General features: G+C 32.2%; 1 long non-coding RNA gene across 1 annotated transcript; it reads right to left on the reverse strand.

Annotated features, from left to right (window-relative positions):
* Positions 1–10,505: 10,505 nt before the first annotated feature.
* LOC149904156 (uncharacterized) lies at positions 10,506–12,380 on the reverse strand. Its single transcript, XR_016457338.1, has 3 exons — positions 11,834–12,380; positions 11,646–11,707; positions 10,506–11,571 (listed from the first exon to the last, which is right to left on the reverse strand). It is a non-coding gene; the product is annotated as an uncharacterized LOC149904156 (long non-coding RNA).
* Positions 12,381–13,122: the final 742 nt, after the last annotated feature.

Here is a 13,122-nt window from a genome sequence, read left to right on the forward strand (position 1 = left end):
CCGTACGAACGTACTTTTGAAGCATGACTTCGAAATAGTTATAGGAACCCAATATATATGTCAAGGAAATATACAGTATCAAATTACAACACCTTAGTTAAATCTCTTTGAGTCCAAATAAAGTGCCCATATGACATTAATTATGACGGTATTTATTCCCAATTAGGAGAAGATAAATTACTAAAGACAAGACGAGGTCATGTAGTTAGTAGAGGAACCGTTATAACGATTAATTGTAATCGTTTTATGTTTCATTGTTTATTGAGATAAAAGTTACAGAATAGACACCGACAAGCTACAGAATCAACCGACCTTAAAAAGAGACTTTATGGGACATAGATGATTTTTCGCTTCGCTGTAGTTGTAGGCATTTTAATTTATGTATACTAATATATGATAAAGCTGAAGAGTTTGTTTGTTTGTTTGAACGCGCTAATCTCAGGAATAACTGGTACGATTCGCAAAATTATTTCGGTCTTAGATAGCCTATTTATCGAGGAAAGCTATAGGCTCATATTATCAAGCTCAGACCAATTAAAGGAGCGGAGCAATGCGGGTTAAACCGTGGGGCACAAGCTAGTGTTTTATAAGATTGGAAGATTAGTAGAAGAGAACTATAATGCTTTCATTAATGGGTAAGAATTGATTCCTCTTATTTAAAAATAATGAGAAAGCTAAGTCATAGAAAATATATTTATTATGTACCTGTAGGCGTCAGGCTCCGAGATTGATTTAAAAGAACACGAAGGTCATACCTTTAAAATTTTGAATAACTAATATAATCTTGATAATAAATAATAATACGCATATATTATTATTAATATAATTTAATTATTTTACGGACAGTTTTATCATCATTCATCACCTTCGTATTATAACTGTTTTCTCTCAAATACCAAGCGAATTTCAGACGTTGGCATACAAAATGATATCTATTATTGTTGTTATTTTTTAGCAATATTCATTCACGTTATCTTAAACAAATATAACATTTAAGCGGTTTAATTTGGCAACATAATGTAGGCTATAAATTGTTTAGTTTTTTTTTTAATCTTCATGTTGACATTAGTCGCCCATACGAAAGCAAGAGCTGCCAAAGTGTCACAGACCCGACATTTTTGAATTTAAAATAATTCAGATCTCATCCATGCTTATCCTAAAGTATAGAGTTTCATCATCGTCATCATAATCATCAGCCCATACACGTTCCCACTGCTGGGAGACGGCTTCTTATGAGGGTACAGGCCACAATCCACCACGCTGGCCAAGTGCGGGTTGGTGGATATCACATGTTGTCGAATCTCTTGACTCTACCATGTCGGTTTCCTCACGATGTTTTTCATTTGCCGTTTAGCAGTGAAGATTATAGTATAACTGCAATAAAAGAAATATTATTTATACATGCGTATATGTTATGAGATACAAATATTGATATTATAAATGGGTATAGTAAGATCCATTCAGAATCACAATACGCCATAAACTTTAAGGTGTAAAGCCATCACTTTATTGTGCCTTGAAATAAGAATCATAATCAATACATTGTTTCTTTTACTCTATCATCAATAAAAATATTCAAGATTGATGATAACGAATTGTGCAATTTAGTTTCACAGAAATTAAATAATTTCCATAATTGAATGCTCATTTCGAATCTGTAATATCAGTTATATTGGTGCCAGTCGCGTAATTCCAAACCAAATTACCAACAATTTTAGACGACGTCTTTAAAAAGGCAAAGGAATCGAAAAATTCCGAGCTGGAATGAGAAATTCCAAGGAAATTATAGGAAAAAAAGTGTATTTACACAAACGAACTACAATTTGCATCAGATAGAAACTATTTGTATGCACGAATGGCTCCGGAAAAAATAGGTGCAAGCAAAATTCTATTACGGGGTAGCTGGGTCACATCGAACATTGTATAACTTTACGAGAGCACGTGATGAATCCAGCAACTGTGGCTCAAAATGTTTGGAAGCTTCCAGAAATTTCAGGTATATAGACAGTGATTTAATAGCAATAGGTATATTGTATACTCTGTTGTATGAGCCAGTAGTAGTAGGTAGTTAAATGGTTATCTGACAAAATATGCGTTCTTACGTGTGAACCATAGAAGTGTATGCAAATGTATAAATAAATAAATAAATATTATAGGACATTATTACACAAATCGACCTAGCCCCACAGTAAGCTCAATTAAGGCTTGTGTTGTGGGTACTAGGCGACGATAAATATAATATTTAATAAATACATAATATATGGATAATAACACCCAGACCCAAGAACAAATAATTGAGTTCATCACACAAATATTTGCCCTGACCGGGGATCGAACCCGGGACCGTCGGCTCAGTAGGCAGTTACTTTTACCACTGCGCCAACCGCGTCGTCGTCGTCGTATAGATTTTAATAACCTACAAAATCACGTATAATATGCTAATTGTACAATGGATTTCCCAAACAAAGTATTAATACTAATTTAAACTCAAACAGGTTACATTAAATTCCATTCGATTATAGAAAAAAGAAGTAAGAATGTAGAACATCTATACCGTTCGATTTACGTCTTTTATGCGATTTTAGCATTATTGTCTTTAAATATAAAAAAATTGAGCTAGTATTTTATTATGGCTTCTTTTCCGGCCATATATTTTATGCCACTATAAATATCTTGTTTTGTATTAATCTCCTTTATACCACTTCTTTTTAAACCAGCTAGTTTAAGAACAAGACAATCAATCTTTAATTGATCACTTTCATTAACATTAATAAAAAGAACATATCAGTATACCAGGTCCACACTGACCGAGCTGCTTCGCGCGGCACTGCTTCACGAGGCTGCTCGCCTTGCAGAAACCGCCTTATGACAATTTCATAACACGCTTCTATTGTTCTTCATAAGTTTTAATTAATGTCAAACACAAGACAATAGTGGATGGAAAAAAACAAATTTAAACACTAAGACTAAGGGATAAGGACAAATTCTGGTTAATTATTAACTAGAAAAGCTGTGTTTACTAAAAACTTGACTCGTCTAGACTTTGATGCTCAAGAGTACATTTCGGCTATTATTCGGGTGTCCTAGCAAACAATCATTAGTTCAAGTAGTTTATTTTTAAGCCCAAATTTTTTTTAAAGATTGAGAAGACTCTATTTTTATATTTTCCCGAAACTACTAGTATTAAACTACTAGTAAATCAATGTGGTAAGTATTTGTCAGTTTTAATATAAGAAATTAAGTAAACTAAAGATTGAAACATAAAATCAAAACTTACCTATTAAAAAAAAAAACATAGAGCGGCCGTACACGGCTGTGAATGACTGTCCATAGAGCTGTTCACACCACGCGGTCGCGGCTTCAAGCTGTCCGCGTCGCGTCGGTCTCAACTGCTTAAAACGATCCGTGTACGGCCGCCCTTAGATATACATATAAAGATGGCTTGGCAAGTTAACCAATCATCATACATAATACATATAGTATTATAATATTATTGATTATAAAGTAATTGACATGGCATGAAATTAAGTATTAAACATACTATGACCTACTTCGTTAAACTTGAGTGACGCTAAAAGGCATCCGATCTTTTGGAAGGCTTACGTAGGAACATTGATGCAACGTAGACTTCTTTAAGATTTGTTATGTGATTTTTTGACGTGACAACGTCTTATAATTTGATAGAGCCGGCTGCACGCACGAAAAAACATGACTCATGCGGCGTTACCTCGCTGAGGCGTTCCATGTAAGGCTTGAAGTGCAAGCGAGAGCGCGGAACGAGCAACAAAGAAGCACAATTATCGGCCGTTATTGGACGTTGTCACGTTCAACTATCGTCAGTAAACCGACTTTACAGACAACTATTTATTTTTACTTTAATTGATGGTTTGTATAAATATTTTGTAAAATTATTCATATTATATTACTAAAATTGAAAACAAATTGCAAAGAAAAATAAATCTCTAGTTAATTTTATGAATAACTAAAATAGAACTAAGTACTTGAACACAAACAAACCAATGTTTAAGAATACTTTCCAAAGTCGAATTTTGGCAACAAATATTCAAAGTCGGCTTATTACAAAGTAAATAATATTCTTCAGAAAGTCATCAAAGCAGTACATTCATAGCACGTACAATACTGACTTATCGCCTTTGTTGTTTTTACTTTGGCATACTTTGTTTGATGTTAGGAATTTCCTGTTGTTCGATAAATAAATTCAATGGAGATTCTTTGGAAAATATGGTAAATCTTATTTTAAGATCATTTATGGTTTTCAGGCAATATTAAATAAGGTTTCTATGCTGTAAATAGGATACAAATAACCTAAATAACATATTCAATATATAAACTAGGTACTTAAATCCAAAGTAAAATTTTCTCAATACTGACTATAAGCCATAACTTTTGTACAATATAATGTATTTTCACATCTATGATACAACATGGGTACTTATGTACTAATTACCCTTCAAGTATATTCTATCACTTTCAGTATAAGTTTCATTAATTAATATGTCTTTAACAAGTCCAAATGACCTACAAGCTTGTTATATTATCCATTTACTTCTTTTTTTTGCTCAGAATTAATAACATACCTGTTAGTTAGTTTAAGCTATCTTTAAGTGTTTGTGTTTCTTCTTTTTTATTCTCTTTAAGTGCAATAAAGGATTGATAAATAAATAAATACCTGGTAAACAATTAGCCTTATCTTATACTATAAACGCTTGATTATATTTACATAATCTACGTATAACATATTATGTGGTATAACTGGTTAGTGGTAATAATCATAATATATTATAGTGATTCATTGGCGCCTAGCTATTACAGGACATGTTTTATCTACATTTATTATATAACTCATATTTATAAATAAACTACAAAGTAGAGCGTTGATTCAACAATCTCTATGAATGGTATAAACTATAAATTGTTATAATTCACTAGATTTCCGCCCGCGGCTTCGCCCGCGTTTGCAAAGGAAAACCCGCATAGTTCCCGTTCCCGTGGGATTTCCGGGATAAAAACTATCCTATGTGTTAATCCAAGTTATCCTCTATATGTGTGCTAAATTTCATTGTAATCGGTTCAGTAGTTTTTACGTGAAAGAGTAACAAACATCCATACATCCATACATCCATACATCCTTACAAACTTTCGCCTTTATAATATAAATATTAGATATTAGATTAGACGAGATTTCTACACCATTTATTCCATTACCGATTTATTTCCTTTATAGAAAAATGTTCAGTGTTAGGTTATACATTAAAAATAACGATATAATGATGATTTGTGAGTTTAATCAAATACAGAAAAGATAGATATCTTTCACCCTTAATATAATGTACCTTTGTAATAGTTTGTTGTTTAGTCCTGAGGGAAAGAGGCGAAGGTTAAGTCGGAACTACCGACTATCTCACTGTGTTTCAACCTGCCATTACATGGCGAACTTACCTCGTTGGTAGGGAAAATCATATCAATATTACAATGATGTACCTACATAAAACACCTGTAACATTAAACACACATTATTTTTATATTAGTAATGCATAAAATATAATCGTAGTTAAAATGTAGCTATTAAAGTAAAAGGAGCACGATAAGTTTTCAGGAATTCAGGAGTCGATCAGTGGATGAGAAATAAGAGTGAAATTTTGTAGGCTGCACGAGTACAAAAAGCTGTAAAGAGGGAGTATTTTATTTTGAAATGTTTTACTACATAAACGTGTAAGACATAAGTTTTTAGTTCTAGTTCTTATTAAACCTATATAAGGTACATAAAAAAAATCTACATAGTATAGGTACATTCGCAGCTTTTCTAAATCACTGTAGTCACGCAACGCACTTAATCGAGGGAATCGCTGCACTAATAGAATGCAATTCGCAATGAACTCTCTTTCTATCTTATGTTGATTAAATAATATGAAAAAACAGAGTTACTAATAAGTGTTCGCTGATATGTACAAGGATTCATCAATTAACGTTTCGTGGTGAGAAAAACGCGAACTTACCTACATAAAATTACCTACCTACTACAGATTTTTACGTAATTATTTAGTTATAAGTATCACAAAAATCTAAATCCTCGTATTATTATTATTCGTTCAAACTTCAAAATATATTTACAGTTTTTTAGCGATGGACCTTTTATTGTTCGTCGAACCTATTTTATGAAATAGTGTATATATATCATTTGAAACATCTATTGCGTAAACGATTAAATTATTATAGTGTTACACTTCACCCATAATATTATAAGTACTGTAAGTTTAGAAGTTAGTTCTTATTACATTTCAAGATTACAAAACCACACAATTATGTGCCATATACTTAGTAACAGTAATACCATTTTACAATCCAGATATAGCATTAAATTTCCCTTAATGTAACTTAATAAGGTATTCAGAGATGTGATTCCTCTTATTACAGCATTTATAAAGTGTCGCCTTGATACAAGATAATACATGGCTCTAAGTTCTAGTTTTCACATAATAATATTGTAATTTTGAGATAGCTGTTTTATGAAACTGTAAAATATTTACAACGCTAAACAAAAAGGGAATATGGTGAAGAAGACAAATATTAATAATTTCTTTGACTACTGACATTAATGAAAACCATTTTTTACACAAAAAAATTGAAAATTGAAAATATCCAATATCCTATTTAATATTATTTAAATTCAAAAATTTTTACTTTGCTCTGGTCAAATATAGTCTTACCTATAATATGGTTTCAATATATCAAACAGGTTTCAATAAATACCTACTCGAAATTAATCATCACAATATTATATCAATGCCAAAAAATGCATGCAAAGTTTCTTTTTAATCTTTAAAATATCAAACGTGACACATTGAAAAGTGAAAAAGAAAAATGAAAAAGTATTTTTGACATATTACTTTCGACTATCCTGATTCCACGTATAATGATGAGAAAATATTCCAGACACATTTCGTTTTCGATACTTTTACAGAATCCCGCAGATAGTAAATTAATCACAGTTTCGCGGAAGCATTGCCGCTCGCAGATAACTCGGATGCACTCGCATCCGCTATGGATAAAATAAAGTATGATATAAATTTTCGAACGCATGTATTGATGCCGCGTAAAACGGATTTATATAGTTTATTCTACCGTTTTTATGATTCAATACCGTGATTTACGGAGCTAATATATGAATAAGTTATGTTGCTATTTTTCACTTTGTAGGATTATATAATTGGGAAAAAGCGAACGCTTACAAATGAAGAGAGACAATAAACGGCGTTAAAAGGTTTAAACCTTTAGACGCTTGTGAGTTCAATAAAATATGTTTATTTTTTTACATACCTAGTTGTTAAAATATTTAATATGTTTGTAATATGGAGTCAATGTAAAGAACGATTTCATGAACTATACCTACTTGAAAATCACGGTTCTGCAATATGTCTTCATCGTGAGTATAGAGCTGTAGCTAACGCTGCGCATTTTCACTTATGTAATAACAATACCTAATTATTGTATAATTTATTTAAAATGAACAGCTAACACTGTATCATTTCCTTAAATTTTTCATAGTAAATGTTAGTTGGCATAATTTTAATTAAATTATCTATAAATAAATGACTGTAATGTAGTTTGTATAACTGAAAATAGGTGACTACACTGTGTGATGTCATTTCTCTAATCGTCACCATATTCAATGGGGAATATACTAAAATAGTTGACTCACATGTGGTCAAGTCGTAAATGAGTCAATTATTAATATATGTTTTGGAAAATAATATTTTGTGCGGTTATTACGTTGTACAGGATGATTCGGATTAATTGAACCCGCGTGTAATTCTAAAAATAAAAGGGAAACTAATATTACTTAATAGCTAAAAATACAAATTAATTTAATATTGGTATTTTATTGGAGATTGCGTAAAGGAATAATATTACCTCTAATTTTAATTTTGTCTCCACCTTATCACATTCATCTAAACGAATTTACATAAGAAAAAATAAAATTAATACAAAGCATAATATAAAATATTACCTTTTTGCACATCTTTTAGACTTTTCTCTCTCCTTATCTTACAAACTAGACTTTTAGTAAGAAGACTTTTCTCTCTCCTTATCTTACAAAGTGTTCTTTCTCCACACAGACAGGTTCATAGATTTTCAACTGTATCAATAGCAAAAAGTTCGTCTCAGAATTCAAATATACAAATGATATGTCCCCAATGTCTAAGTCTAAACTGAAACAGAGCGGCAAAATTAATGAAGATAATTCAGTACTAATCACTACATTGTATCCTAACTCTATAAACCATTGGACCGTTATCACTCGCATTCGATGACGCGGTAAACTTAATAATGATAGCAGCGGATGTATGGACCATTAATACCTGCTTTACCTGACGGGCCCTCTTCAAAATGGGCAGCGTTGGGCGAGTAGAGGCCATGGGAGCGGGCCTAAATGTCTATAAGCTGTCATTGTAGATATTTATTCATAATCGGTGGCAAACATCGACGATCATTTGTTGGGCCAACGCTGCCCATTGTGAAGAGGGCCCATTAGGAGCGGATGTATGGGCCATTACCTGCTTAATACCTGAAATATCACCCTGTACGTGATACTCTGCCGACGCTTTGGGAACACTCGTCACGTCTGACTTGTTAGTTGATCGTAGAAGCTTTAATTCGTTGTTTTCTGTGTATGATTTCATTTGTTGAAGCGTTGGGCAGATTCTGCTGACTTTATATTATGTAAGGGTAGAGATGTCTTCTTGCTAGAGAAGATGTTGTTAAGAGTATTTATTTGTGTATTTTATTTGAATGTTTTTTTCAATATCATTATTAAACTAAGCGGACGAATTTATCGCAGGTGTTCTTCCTCGTGTACTTGCTACCACGTGCTACTATCTATACTAATATTATAAAGCTGAAGAGTTTGTTTGTTTGAACGCGCTAATCTCGGGAACTACTGGTCCGATTTGAAAAATTCTTTCTGTGTTAGATAGCTCATTTATCGAGGAAGGCTTATAGGCTATATATCATCACGCTACGACCAACAGCAGTGGAGCCACGGGGGTGAAACCGCGCGGAGCAGCTAGTATAGTATATAAGTGTCATATATCGGCTGAAAACAGACAGTACATATTTTGTATTCTTGAATAGATCTTTGAAATAATATTTGAAGATATTTTAGGTCGAGATGATAGTCTATTTTTTATCCAGTTAGTGAACTAGTGGCAGAAGCTATTGACCCGAAAATTAGATTCCTAGGTTAGGAGAAAAATGTGAGATCATCTAATATACGTATATACGTATATATTATAAAGGCGAAAGTTTGTAAGGATGTATGGATGTATGGATGTTTGTTACTCTTTCACGTAAAAACTACTGAACCGATTACAATGAAATTTAGCACACATATAGAGGGTAACTTGGATTAACACATAGGATAGGTTTTATCCCGGAAATCCCACGGGAACGGGAACTATGCGGGTTTTCCTTTGAAAACGTGGGCGAAGCCGCGGGCGGAAATCTAGTATCCCTATATAATTATAACCCTTTAAATCCATGATTGATTGCAACGAACCTTAGTTCAAAATGTATTGAAATATTATCCCAACATGAGGTGTCGGTGTTTCCTACATTCTGAATAAAACAAACAAAGGACCCTAAAATTAATTACTACTCTTGTTTTCTTCGTAAATATTGGTGTTAATATCCTTTAATAAACTTGTGCATTATGGATTTCCAAGACAGTTAAATTTGTACTTTGTGGACTTTCCGTAGAATATACTGTGTTATGTGACATTTTATCGACCTTTCTCAATCCTTAATTTGAAAACAACTAACGTTTCTAATCAGCAAATAATAAGTGCGATTTTTCAATAAACAGCATTATATTCGTAATATTGACTTTAGTGATGTATTTTATAATTATATCGAACATTCACTGTTGGGCGGACCAAATGAATTATTTAAGATGTTAGCCGAGTGGCTGGTGTGAATTTGGAAGGGCTATGCATAATTAAACACTAAGGACAGACATGATATTAAGAGTTGTATATAATTTTAACGCGTTGTAATGTCTAGGTGTTTGTTACCGCCTTAAAAACCTTTTAAACTAGTGATTAAGACGATACACAAAAAAAATCTACTGCTTGGCGGGCGGAGTCTAATAGCTCGCTATCGCGAACGCGGGTGTGCGCGAAGTCATTCTTGCAAACTCGCCGCGCTGCCGCTGGTCGACTCGGGACAAACATGTATGGAGTCGTCATACAGTTATAATATTCTTATACATATATTTAATTGTTGATTTATTGGTTTTATTTTCTTGCTTATAAACAAATAATCTTCTTTTTAACAACTACTTAGACATTATTAATAATTATTATTATTTCGTAATGTTTACTTTATTACAAAATAATACAGGTTATAAATAATCTTTAAAATAACAAAAAATATTGTTACTCTGAAAAAATGAAATGGTACTCAATAACGCGGATTACTGAATGGATTTAGATAGAATTTGATGCTGACGTAGATATTACATCATGCCCAGAAATGAAAGGTAATATTTCTGAAAGAAGTTATAAACCCTAATTCTTCTCAGTCAAAGTCAAGAGTGGAAGATATCACTAATACAGTAAAACTGATGCGAAACTTTGGATGTTAATTTGTATATTTTTTTGTTAGTTGTTACTTAATCACGTCAAGACTACATTACCAATTTTGATAAAATATAGCTAATTGCCTGGATTTACACATAGGATACTTTTTATCCGAACTGAACACTTCTGTGGGATAAGACAGGATTCACGATATAATCTAATTCCACGCGGGCAAAGCCGCGGTCGGATTGATATTTTTTTAAATAAAAAAATTGTTTAAAAAAAAACACAAAATATATTGATGCATGTATTTATTTTTTGCACTCTATTATAATTGTAATTATTCATTACAAATAATCAAAATAAAATAGCCAGAACAAAGTTAGGCCCTGGTAGGGTAGGTAGGTAGGTACAGCAATGTGAGACGAACACTGGCTTATTTATACCAATAATAATGTATTATAAACATTAAATTAAGTTTACTTTCTAACAACAAAAATACATAATATTAGCTAATGTGAAAGCGAATCAACCAATCATCCCACAAAAATGAAATGTGCACACAAATATTCATCCAAATCGGTTCATGTCATTAGGAGGAGTGACTGCAGCGCCATCTTCCGGGCCCAATTGTGTTTCCAGATCACCCAGGAACTCAATTTAATATACATACTTACACAAAATTTTTCGAAATGAAAACTCACATTACTATGTAAATATGAATATAAACCTGTTTTATTACTAAGCAATTTCCCGCACAGGTGTAGTAAGTATAAATGAAATAAATATCAACATCAAATTCTTTATACAACATACTTATCTACCACCTTCTAAGAAATGTAATTCTTGAAATTATTTCGTATTTTTTTTAAATATAATACTACTCCAATGAGCTCCTGTTCCATATTATGTCCGCCATACTTCCACTAAGTTCACCATGATTTTTTATTTCTTTGCACTTTGTTGCTTTTTGCTAAAAATGGAATCATGCGATAAAACCAGTAGAGCTTTGATAACATACATTTTTGACTGAATAAAGGTACTTACGAAGGAGTGGATTCACATTGTGAACAATCAGTGGGTTTATTTTCCTTCTGGATTCCGGATTTCTGAACAGATTATTTATGTTATAAATGAAAAAATCTTACACATTCGTTATGTACTTAAAACAGGGGTACATATCAAACATCGTCTATAATACAATTATCATCAAATTTAAAATAAAACCAACTTACTTCATTAATTTGTTCCAATTGTAAGCATTCTTTTTCCTCCAACCTTTATGTTTCTTCTTCTTATTTTCTTTATTGTCCCCATTTGTCTTATCGTGTTGTCACCCTTTTTTACGATTGCGCGAGCGACACAAGTTCCCCGTGTGACGGCCGTAGCGGGAATGACTCGTGCAGCGATCGGGGTAGGAAGATACAGGGCGGCTCTCGCTATATTGGCTGGTCGCGCGCTAATTTCAAGTATTTCTTGTTTATTTCAAAACCATCGCATATTTCAAAATTCTAACACGGTAGACGTATAGGTTGTATATTTTATAGTTAATATCCAAAAAGTCGTAACTTTACGTTTGTTATTTTGAAGATGCCAGAGATTAAAAAAAAATAACAATGATAACTTTGTATTTTTTTTCTATCGAGAAAATATCATGGAATCATGTTTCTAAAACGGTAGACGTATTGTGTTACTATTGAACTTTCTTGTCAAGAATTTTCATCACGACAACTTTAATAATATAAAAATTACGAAGGTTTGAAAAGGGCCGTAAATGTTAGAAAAATTAATTCATCACCTTAAAACACGCACACATTGAATGAGTCATACTGTAATATACATAGTTTATACAAAATCGTGGTTTAAATGTAAGTAATACCACATAGTATTAATATTATTTATGTAAAACAAAGGAGCGTAACTATCTGTTCATAGATAAAAGGTTATCAGTAATAAATAGATCCGATAACAAGGGTGCGATCCTGATGGAACTTTTAATTTAATTCAGGAGAATTCAAATGTGTATTAAGTCACTTCTAACAGCTGTGAGTTATGAGTAATTGTTGCTCTTGTTAAACTTTATGAAGACAATGAAACGCCTCTCCACGAACTTCTCTGCACTTGCAACAAGAGCTATTTTTATATTTATTTCATTAAAAATATTATGTTTAGGAAGGAAGATGTTTTGCTTCTGGCGAAAAAGGAATGACGCACTGTCGCGTTAAACAAAACAAAAGTTTTTAAAGTGTAAAATCTTGTTTGTTAAACTGGTGTAACATAGCGCACCGCTTTTTTAAATAATATATTCAGAAGTTTTCCTTTGGCTAAAAAATGGAAATTGTCGCTTATTTCTTGATTTTTATTTAACATAAATATATTAATACTTATAACAGCTGTGTATTGACTCCGAGATTAATAAAATTATAATGTCTAAAGTAGCAATTTATCCAGATTTATTATCCAATTCCAACACTTCAATATTGGCTATTAAAGGCTAAAGAATTAATTAATCGCTTATTCTAAT

This window comes from Colias eurytheme, chromosome 12, assembly GCF_061535395.1.
Source record: "Colias eurytheme isolate Ceu_HAF_F1 chromosome 12, ilColEury1 Martin Lab GWU primary, whole genome shotgun sequence".
Classification (NCBI taxonomy): Eukaryota; Metazoa; Arthropoda; class Insecta; order Lepidoptera; family Pieridae; genus Colias; species Colias eurytheme.